Genomic DNA, 10762 nt, shown 5'->3' on the forward strand with positions numbered 1-10762 from the left:
TATTGTCAAGCTTCAAGGGGAAAACAAATTCAAGGATGCAGCTTACATGGTAAGATGTTTAAAGGTATATTTGATTAATGTTGAAAAATTAATTTATGTACAAGTTAATTGAAATTTTACTATTTTATGTTACAGGCAAAAGTCAAATCTTCTTGACAATGAAGATCAACAATTTATAAATGACTGTGAGTTCATTCATATTGATAGTTGGGCAAAAGATGATAGCCATATGTCTATGATTTTTAATCGGGTGGACAAAAAGAGTCATAGCCAAATACTGACTTATGATGCTGTTGTGAGAAAACTAACATATGAAGACAAAGAAATGAAAGGAGAGATAGTTAACATTTATCAGAAACCACAATTATTGATTAACTATCTTATAGACATATGTTCAAATGAAGGAGATTGGGTTCTGGATTTATTTTCTGGCTCAGGTACGTTTTGCCACATGGAATTGAATTTCAATATGTTCTTTTTTTTAATTAATATGTCATTGTACTAATTTACTTCATTATTTTTTTGTGCTTGATAATTAGGTACAACACTAGCATGCTGCCTTCAAAAAGGAAGAAATTGCATTGCAATTGAGAAAGATCCATTACAATGCAATTTCATTCAGCAAAGAATTAATGCTCTTCAATTTCTTCCAGATGCAATGCAAGAAATTGGGTTGAAGAAAGGGGACTTTAGTGAATCACGTGTGGCAAAAAAGGCAAAGGAACCCCAACCACCATTACATGGAATGTATGGAAAGACACATATTGGGGGATTTGCAGACATGAAAGACCCATTAGAAGAGGAAAATGAGCAAAATGAGCAAAATGAAACAGAAAATATTGTGGAAGAGGACAATGATGAAACTCTAGAGGACGAAGAGTTTGGATTACGTGACATTCTTGATTAAATTTAAGTTATGCTTGTAACTCAAGCTTTGCAATGTTTTGACTTTGACATTTTATGAGAAGAATAAACACTCAATTAGGGTTGTTATACGTTCAATATTGGTAATATGTGATTTTTGCATTGATTTTTAAGTTAATCACTTTTTTTTGAAAAAAAAGTAGTTATTATTATCTTTTTGACATGAAATTCATAAAAAAAAACTATTATTTGACCATTTTTAGTTAATATTTTTGTATAAAAATTGTGATTTTGACATGTTAATTCTAGCAAAAAATTATCAAAACGTTTAGTTTTTTTGTTATATTTATGTTAAAAATGGTTATTTTTTATGTCCATTGTTAAAAAATGTTGTTTTTTAGAAACAATTATTTCATGTGGATTGAAAAATTAATTAAGGGGGTTGAAAAGATGTCTAAATATGTAGATTATCTAAAATTCAAACTATCGACTTTATAATTTAAAAACGCAAAACAATAAAAAGCCCACTAAAAAAAAAAAAAAATAAGATAGAGAACAAGAAAATATGAATACAATGACGACTTCAAAAACTATCAAATTTAGAAAATAATTTTTTACATTTCACACACTAGAAAATTTAAAGTCAAAAAATAGGTCTTTTAAAAAAAGGGTATGATGCAGAATACACACTTTTTAAAATCAGGATGAAAATCACTACCATTCACCGAGCCTCACCCACTTAATGCACATGAAAAAAATTAAAGTTCCAAAAAGCATGTTCTTAAAAAAACATGTGTATTCTACATCAACATTTTTGAAAATCGGGTCATTTTTTTGCCACCTCTACAAAACAGGTAACAGTATCAATTCCCGTTTCAAAGTTTACATTGTTTTTTCCATCGCTACTGTCTATGCTCCCTGGTACCGACTATACCAAGACTCATACAAGGTCTCATCACGGGCACCCTATCTAGTATGAAGGATACGATCAAATTTCCATACCTAAACTCTCTTTGGGCCTGAGTCTTACACGTTATCAACTCTGCTTTCACCTCACGGAGGACTCCCTCACACCAGTTGAACACTTGCGGTTGCAAGCAATGTAATGCCAGTAACAACTAGATATTTCTAGCCACGTGCTGACACTTAGACCTTGCTAGACGCACGATCATCCATAGAATAGACCTCAATGGTATTATTCTGATCTGATCTATGGGAATTATGTTTCCCACTTATCAACTACCATCTCTGCAATATGTTTGGATCAACTCCATGGTGGTAATAGGATCTTCTCTCCCTCCTGTCAAGTTTATGTGTGCACCTCTGTAGGATAAACTAGTAAAGAAATATATGTCGCCTCTCTCGATTGAGAGCTCATGGTCCCCAATCTTGAACACACCCTGTCATTCATCCCACCATTAGATAATCCAACTCAAAAGATCTTCCTGACCCTTCATCAGGTCAAGTCTAGAATACTTTGAGCATCCCACATCATCTCAAATAAGCCAAACATACCGGATCATTTATCATTTGTAGTTCCTTGGTATCATGATCTCTTTATCTCCACAAACTCATATTGCAAGCTTGATTCCTACATAACACAACCCTTGATCGAACTCTAGCTAGCAGAAAGCCCTAGGAAATCAAGAAAACCAAGCTCAACTTGCGCTTGGTCGGCTAACGCGACCCTCCAGTGCCCATAGGGCATGCTAACGCTCATCCCTTTCATGGGCAGGTCGTTTTAACGTGCTCCATAGCCAAGGCAACCACGTTAGTTAGCCAAGCCACCTAGGGCTTGCTCAAAACTGTAAATTTGACCATCAAACTACCTAAATTGAGTATTTAAATGCAAGTTAGGGATCAAGCCACCTACTTGGAACTAACGAAACGTCAAAAGGTCGCCAGGATTTCTCGCAATTTCTCAAGAAAGTTATGTTCCTTTTGCTCTCTAGAGCACTCTCACAAACTTCAAATAGTGAAAATAAGGGCCTGTCACCCTTCTTATAGTCACTCTCGAGGTATGGCTCACTCTAGCTAGTCATTTAAATTGAAGCTTTTCATTCCTATCTTGTTTAAACATGCACCATATTGATATTCTGTCAAATTTTACTTATGCTCTGATGATATTTTAAGTGTCTTTATGCAGAGTTGACCAAGTTTGACTCCAGATGAGCACATTCTTTTTGGGGACTTTTTCTCGCTTGAACTGAAAATCCCCCGATTTACCTTCTTCGGGCTCGTAAAACGCCTATGAAGAAGATATGAGCACATCCTTTTTTGGAGATTTTTTTCGCTCTTGAACTAAAAAACCCCTGAGTTATCTTCTTTGGGCTCGTAAAAATCCTACGAAGAAGACCTAAGCAGTTCTTTTTATCTCTTTTTCTCGCTCCTTAAACTGAAAAAAGATATATCGATTTTTCTTCATCTGACTCGTTAAAATTTTATGAAGATTTATCAAGTTTTCCTCATCTAACTCATTAAAATTTTATGAAGATCTATTGAGTTTTTCCACGTCTAACTCGTTAAAATTTCACGAATAAAATCAAGTTCACTTTGTCTCCTCGTACTCATAACAAAATGAGGTAGACGTCCATTGAGCATAGGTTTATCACTTTATCCGAACTCAATGGACTAACTTATCAAAAAGTAACTATGTCGGGTATACTATTAACCCTTTTTCGCACCTGGTCATCAACCATGACAAAGGCACCCCCTTGGAGTTGTTTTTACGATCTTTTCATAATTTTTAAATATGAAAATACCACCGAGTTTACCCGTCTGGACTTGTTAAACTTAATCAGATGGGGGAAAATTGGACAAAACAGTGGCTCAATATATATATTGTGAAGCATCTTTTGGCAGCAATCAATCCCTTGAACATGGTACCCCCTCAGCAAACCTCTTTGTCAGCTTCTCATCGAACCTTACCATCCTATGAGTTTAGCCTTCATACTTTGATGTTCCTGCATCCCTGTATCCTAACACTCTTTGGTGTTCATGAGTGTAAGTTGTCTTGTAACCTTGATGTCGTGCCTTCTATTGTTCAAGGGATTCATCTATCCTCTGCTTCATGTATCAACCATACCATCATATGCTTGAAATTTCCCTCCGTCTGTTTGACCCATTGCTCTAATTTATCTCCAAAACAATCATTCTTGTCCCGTTTCATGTCAACTGATGTAGGACACCTTATTGCCTACCTTTTGAAAGATCTCTTCCTATCAACTTCAACATCCTATCTAGGAAGCAGATCCATAAACATATCAATACCCTGGAACTTGCAGTCCTCAGTGGCAGGTTACCCTGTGTTTGATTGGGGGTTTTCATTATTAGATCCCAATTGAACGATTCTATGAGTGTTCGACAACAACAAACTTTTCACACTCGCTAGTTTGTACTGGACATCTTGGAGACCATCTGATCCAAATGGATCCAAGAAACACTCTCTTTGTCTTCAAAAACTAAAAAATCATGCCAAAGACCAAATAAAATCGCATAAGGCAGCCTTTCAAAACACTATCGGGAGGCAAAACCTCGTGAAATCAGTGAAAAAACAGAGTATCGGAGGTGGAACAAGTAATGCACAGTAGCCGTCAAATATGGCCGATCAACGGTCCAGATCTGAGTGGTGGATCGCAATCGGCAGTGACCTTTGGCAGAGATCGGCGAGATCCACATAAGACTTGCGACAGTGATCAGCGGATATCAGCGAGATCCACATAAGGCTTGTGACGGCGATCAGCGGAGACCTCATAGGAGATGCGATGGTGATTGGCGGGGTCAACGAGGAGCGTCGATCAAGCGCGTAGATCGACAGCCCACGTTGCATTGCCAAATCGCCATTGGAAAATACAAAGGAGCGAGGTTTATGTATATATGTGATCCAATGGACCAAACCCGATAATAGTATGGATCTTGAGATCCGACAAACACCATTTTTAATGTATTTTCGCAATTTCATTTGTTAAACGAAATGCGAAGGAGAAAACGTCGATGCAATAAGTTGGACCCAAAAGGGTACCTTAAGGCTATTATATATAGTTTCAAGTACGAAGGAAAGCCATTTCTAATGTGTTTTCGTAGTTTTTAATATATTTACGAAACACAAAGGGACAGAGCCATTGCGATAAGCGACAACAACCAATAGGTGGACCTAATGGGAGAATAGGGTGGATTTAAGGACTTTTGAAGTCCAATACATTGAGTGTTGGTGGATTTTCTCTATTAAAATACATTTTCACTATGAAAATAGAGTGTGGTTGTTTTAGGAGTTGCAGAGGCCCGAGGCACTCTTACGTTATAGAATGGGTGGCCACCTCCTCTCTGTGCGTTAAGCAATGATTGTATAACGCTGGAAGAGGGATTCAAAGCAGACAGAGGTCGGGGAGACCAAGAGATGAGAATCTGAAACGAACAGGCAGCGTAGCTTTGGCTTTAAAGCCACAGACAGAGAGCGCAATAGAGGAGGCAGTATCGCAGGCAAATGCTGAGACAAAATTAGGATAGAGACGGAGAGCATTGAAGGAGTAGGTTACTCAGAGAAAACTTGAGAGGTTCAAGTAAAGCTCTTGTTATTGTATTATGTTGTGTGTGAGACTCAAATTAAGCTCACTGTTGTAAAAAGAACTCTGCTTGAAGACATAATAGAGAGGCCACCACTGAAGGCTAGACCAGGAGATGTAGCCCAGGAGTACTGGGTGAACTCCTCATTAAATTTGATGTTTTATGTGTTGTCTATTATGTTTTGTTTACTGCTTCATTGTCTGTGCATTTCGCAATCTTATCAATCCATTTCATAAAATGACATAGACAAATCCATGCACATAAGTCTGTAATACCTTATTATTGTCTTAGATCTCATTTGTAGATCACCATCATCCTTATCGGTGGCCATCCTCGCATCTGTTAATAGTTTCATTATTGATTGGTAATCAAACGATGTCTCACATGTTCGACTTCAACTCCTTTATTCACATGTGCATAAATATTTCATTTAAAGAGGCGATGACCAAGACCTTGGGTAGAGGCTTACATCACTTAGTGTTGATTCCTCTCCCAAGTTGGATATATTGTTTTCGGAGGCAACTCTTCAGATTGATCATATTATGACTCAACTTCCACATTTGCTTATTGGTGAACATGACAGTCATACCTCTTCTGGGAAATCACTCCAATATAGCTACTGAGCATGGGAATGTCTGACTCGGGACAGATTTATATATTTCTGACATATGTTGTTGTTTTCATGTCTCCTCTATTAAATTTTCTTAGGGCGACATTGTTCTTTGCTATGATAGTTTCATTTCATCATTAATACATTAATTTCACCCCATATCATCATTGCATTGTTTAGATCTACACCATAATACATCAGCATATGCAATTACATAGAAAGAAACAACATCACCAACATCATCAATGCAACAGAACATAAAAGGAACAATAGAAGAAAAGCATGCACACATATAGAGACACCAGGATTGGTCCAAGACTAGGGAAAAACCCACTATGGGGAAACCCTTGCAAATCTTCTTCTTCTTAGATCGTCATCAAATGATGCAGCAAAACAGAGTACAATGATCCATAACTTTGTCTATGCAGAAAAACAATAATGATATCTATGAAATAGATCTAATCATGTTAGGAATCAGAACCCTCATACTGATGGTTGTAATATGCTATCACAAACTGATGTCAATTGCTGTATATTGTTGTCACTATGTCGAACATTGTTGAGAACTATTGTCACTGTCAATGAGCCCAATACATATGTTTGCAGAGGAAACTAACAAACCGGATCTACAGATCTGTTATGACAGGATAGAAACCCAAATCTACCATATCACTGAAGTCAACTGAATCTAAGATGTCAAATCTGAGATTTGAACTTTGGTCGCCCTCATCACGACTGACTGTGTGCGATTGAAACTCCTTGGTCGCTCTCTTTGTCACTGTATGCGAGCGACTGTGACTATAGGATTGCTCTCATGAGGTCTTGATGCGAGTGACTATGGCACTGAACATGTAAAACCCAAAGTTTCTCCCTTATTGTTATTATGCGAGTGATTGAGATGTCAGGGTCGCTCCCAGGGCTACTTTGTACGATTGACCAGGGACTGGAACCTTTTGATTTGCCTCTGAACCTAGATTCGCTCTAACTGAACTACCTCTAAGCGACCAAAGAGCCAGAGTCGCTCTCTTTCCTACTTTGTGCCTGTGACAGTGGACGGAAAATTTCGGTTATGTGTCAATGACTGAGATCCAAAAGACCCTAACCTAGAGCGAACCATTTTCCTGTGACTTCGAACCCTTGAGCGAACTCCTTCCATCAAACTTGTGTGAACCAAGAAAAACGAGAAGAGAAGATGTGTCCAAATGATCTTGAGGTCTCTTCTATTTATAGGCTTTCTTGAGGGTTCACATCGGGTTAAGGATGACCTAAGCAATTACTCAAGTGGTTAGGGCTGACCCATTACATAATACATGTATGAATAAAATAATTCATAACTCAACTTCCTCTTGACCAAATTGGGTAAACTTTAGGTCGGTTTAGGTCCTCTAGAAAAGAGGAATCTAATGAAATCATTATTTTTGTCATTTGAGTTGTCCAGGGTGGAATTTTACCGAAGTTTCAAAAATTAACATCTTGTGGTTCTTAAGCTCCAATCCTCTCTCTTATATAAAGTATTTCGGCCATCGTCTCCATCTCTGACCTCACACTTTAGGGGGCATCTGTTATACACAAAATGACCTCCTTGTAAGTTACAGGCCTATTTTCCAGTGTAATGCACCCCATAAACAAACAAAAGGAGTTATAATGCTCCCTGTAACTTAGCAGAGGGAGTTAGTCCCTAGGTTAATGCATTGTTTTGCCTAAAGGAAAGCATTACTATGTATTTATGAGATTACGCGGCTCAAAGCACAAGGTTACTAACTGACACTCTCTTTTCACTCAAATGTTGACTCGAAAAGCAGGAAACATCCGCCTTAGGCCTAACTAAGGACATTGTTATTCCTAACAAAGCTTCACAAGAAGGGAAAGAAAAATACATCGAAGAAACATCTAAGTTTTTTCCTAATTGGAACTCATAAAGGAATTGGAAAACAGAGAGCCTCTCCTCATCTATAAATTAGAGGCTTGGCCATTGTAACCAGGATCAAAATTTTTGAGATTAGTATTGTTATGTTGTCAAAGAGTTGAGAGAGAGAGAGCGAAAGGAGCCAAGGAGCTAAGGGAAGACTTGATTCAGCAACCATGGTTGTAATCATTCTTCTTTCGTCTAATAATATAGATCTTCTCCAGTTTTGACTACTTTATGATGTTGAAAATTCTTTTATGTATATGTTGATGCGGATTCAAAATTGATGTTTATCTTATATGCATGTTGGCTTTGTATATTCCTATATGTTAAATTATTTTAATCATTGAGATGTATATGTTGTGAATGTTACTACTTTTCTTGTCTATGTGCAGGTTCTCCTCCAAGGAGTGGGTGAAGCGGTCCTCCCTTTACCACACTAAGATCTTTGGCGAAGCTACACTCGAGACAAAGAGGTAACTCTTCTCTTTTGCTTTTTTTATTATAAGAGAAACATGAATATATGCATGTATCTTTGAACAGTTTCAAGTCATCTGATTTCGTCTGCCTTGGGTCCCAAGAGACCCAAGAGGGTTTTTTTGTCTACAACCACCTATGCATTAATCCCTACAACAATAGGTATGGTGATTTAAGGTCACAAAATGGCATCCCTTTATCTCCTTAGCTTCCACCTCAACTTGAAATTTTCAATAGTATATGCCCTAATAGTGAGAGGGAGGGAAGTTCAAGGCTTCTTCTTCCCCTTACTCATCGTCTTTGAAAAACTTGTAGTCATTTGATAACATACCTCCTACAACAATAATTTGTCTATGGCAAACCTGGGAAGTGTGTGAGGGGTTTTGTATGAGCCAAAGACCCTGATGAATGTGCCCTCCTAGATAGGGAACCAATCTGCCACTTTAGTGATAGTTTCCATGGCCCTCTTCGACATGCAAGGAGGATCCTCTCCGAAAAGAAACTGGTATAATGGGGCGATGAATGTCTCAGAGGCGAACTCATGTACACTTTTATAACCTGGGTCCCAAAAGATCTTATAGTGTTGGTGTAGAGGTTTTGTTGTAGTTGTAGTCTGGTTGTAGCTCCAATGGTCAAACTGACATCTCGCATAGACTGCATCCAATACGTATGAGGCCATGTATGATTCTAATGGTTGGTCTGCCTCAGGATGTTTTGTTTCATTTAAGTTAGTCCTTAATTCGGAAACCATGATACTGGCCAAGTTGAAGATTGTACCTCTAGTGGCAATGGCATACATGATAGGGACCCATGTCCCGTGGAAGGTATCGATGTCAGTCCTATCGTACAATCGATTCATCATTGCGGAAATGAGTTGGTAGACTTTCTTCAGACCTTATATTCTGTATACTTGGTTATTCCTTACCCAGAACTTAGAAGGGTCTTTCAACCAAGTCATTAAAATGTCCTTAGTTGGAACCGAGAAATCTGACAGCCATATGGTATTGAATGATTCCTCCTTCTTCGGTAACCTGTAATAAGCCGCAATGTCTACCGAAGAGATGGCTGTGAAAAGTTCACCTGTATGATTTCTTACTACCGATCAATATGTGTTTGTGTTTTGTATAATCTAATCGATGGTCTTTGTGCATGGGAAGATAGGCGGATGCGAGACCACTTGCTGGAGCTAAGACCTCTTGACATTGATATATACCTAGAATTCTTCCTGGTCCTCAGGGATGTCCATCTTAGAAAACTGCTTAAATTTTGAACCAGAAGATCTTGGTGGTATTGTTGAGGTTACATGATGTGTCCCAGTAAATAGGAGGTGGTGGACGTTGATAGCTCTCCTATATGTTTCTTTTGGTGTTCTTTGGGAATGCTTGACTACCAGACGTTCCATATCACTAGAGAAAGAGGAGATTGAAATGCACTCGAGATCGACGTCACCTATGTCAAACAAACAATCCGACGATGAGAGAGATGGCATGAATAATTTAAAACTAGAATAAAAACACAAATCAATGCTTTAGAGCTCCTGAAAAGGTCCCGGGGAGGAGAGGTCATTAGGTCACATAGGTCAGGGGTCGCTGGAATTGAGAATGTAAGATGTGTAACTTAGAGACTAGGGTAGGTTAGATTGTAGCTTTAGGTAGGTCGCATGGTCCCAAGTATGGGTGAGTCGCTGAAGTCACAAGGATCATTAGGTCACGAAGGTCGATGGGTTACGAGGTAAGGGAGGTCACAAGGTCGCTTTAGTCGCGAGGTCACATAATTTTTTTGATCGCAGATTTTGGTCGTGTGACTGGTTCTTCAGGGCGGCTTGGTGAAAGGGACAAGGATCAAAATGGGGCCTTAGGGATTTACTTGGCCTAAATTCTAAGTCACTGAGAGGGGAAGCATATTTGGGAGAGATATGGGACTTGAAATTCGAGAAAAAGGAGTTCAGATGGGTGAATACTTGACTAGAGGGTTGCAAGGTTGAAATAAGTTATGGGGGGTCATGAAAGGCGGATAAAAGCCCCCAAATCAGGGAAGGTGCAGAGTCAGGGGGTATAAAAGGGAAAGTGGCAATGAATAATGATATTAGGGGAGCAGAAAGGTCACTTACTTGGAAGGGTCGTGCACCTCTCTGAGTCACCAAGCTCCTTTGTCACGTGAACGCCCAAATACAATTGCCAAATGACTAGTCGGGCAACCTCTCTATATAAAAATTCACACGTGCTAGGTCTAAGTGGCATCGAATAGGTCGCAAGGGGTGTGTATTCATTCCTTTGTGATTTAGCGACCTAGCGAACTCCAGCAATGAGATTTCTAAGTTCAAAGTCGCAAGACTAGTCGAG

This window comes from Pinus tabuliformis, chromosome 1_2, assembly GCF_031772625.1.
Source record: "Pinus tabuliformis cultivar Carrire ecotype Pingquan chromosome 1_2, CPIR1, whole genome shotgun sequence".
Classification (NCBI taxonomy): Eukaryota; Viridiplantae; Streptophyta; class Pinopsida; order Pinales; family Pinaceae; genus Pinus; species Pinus tabuliformis.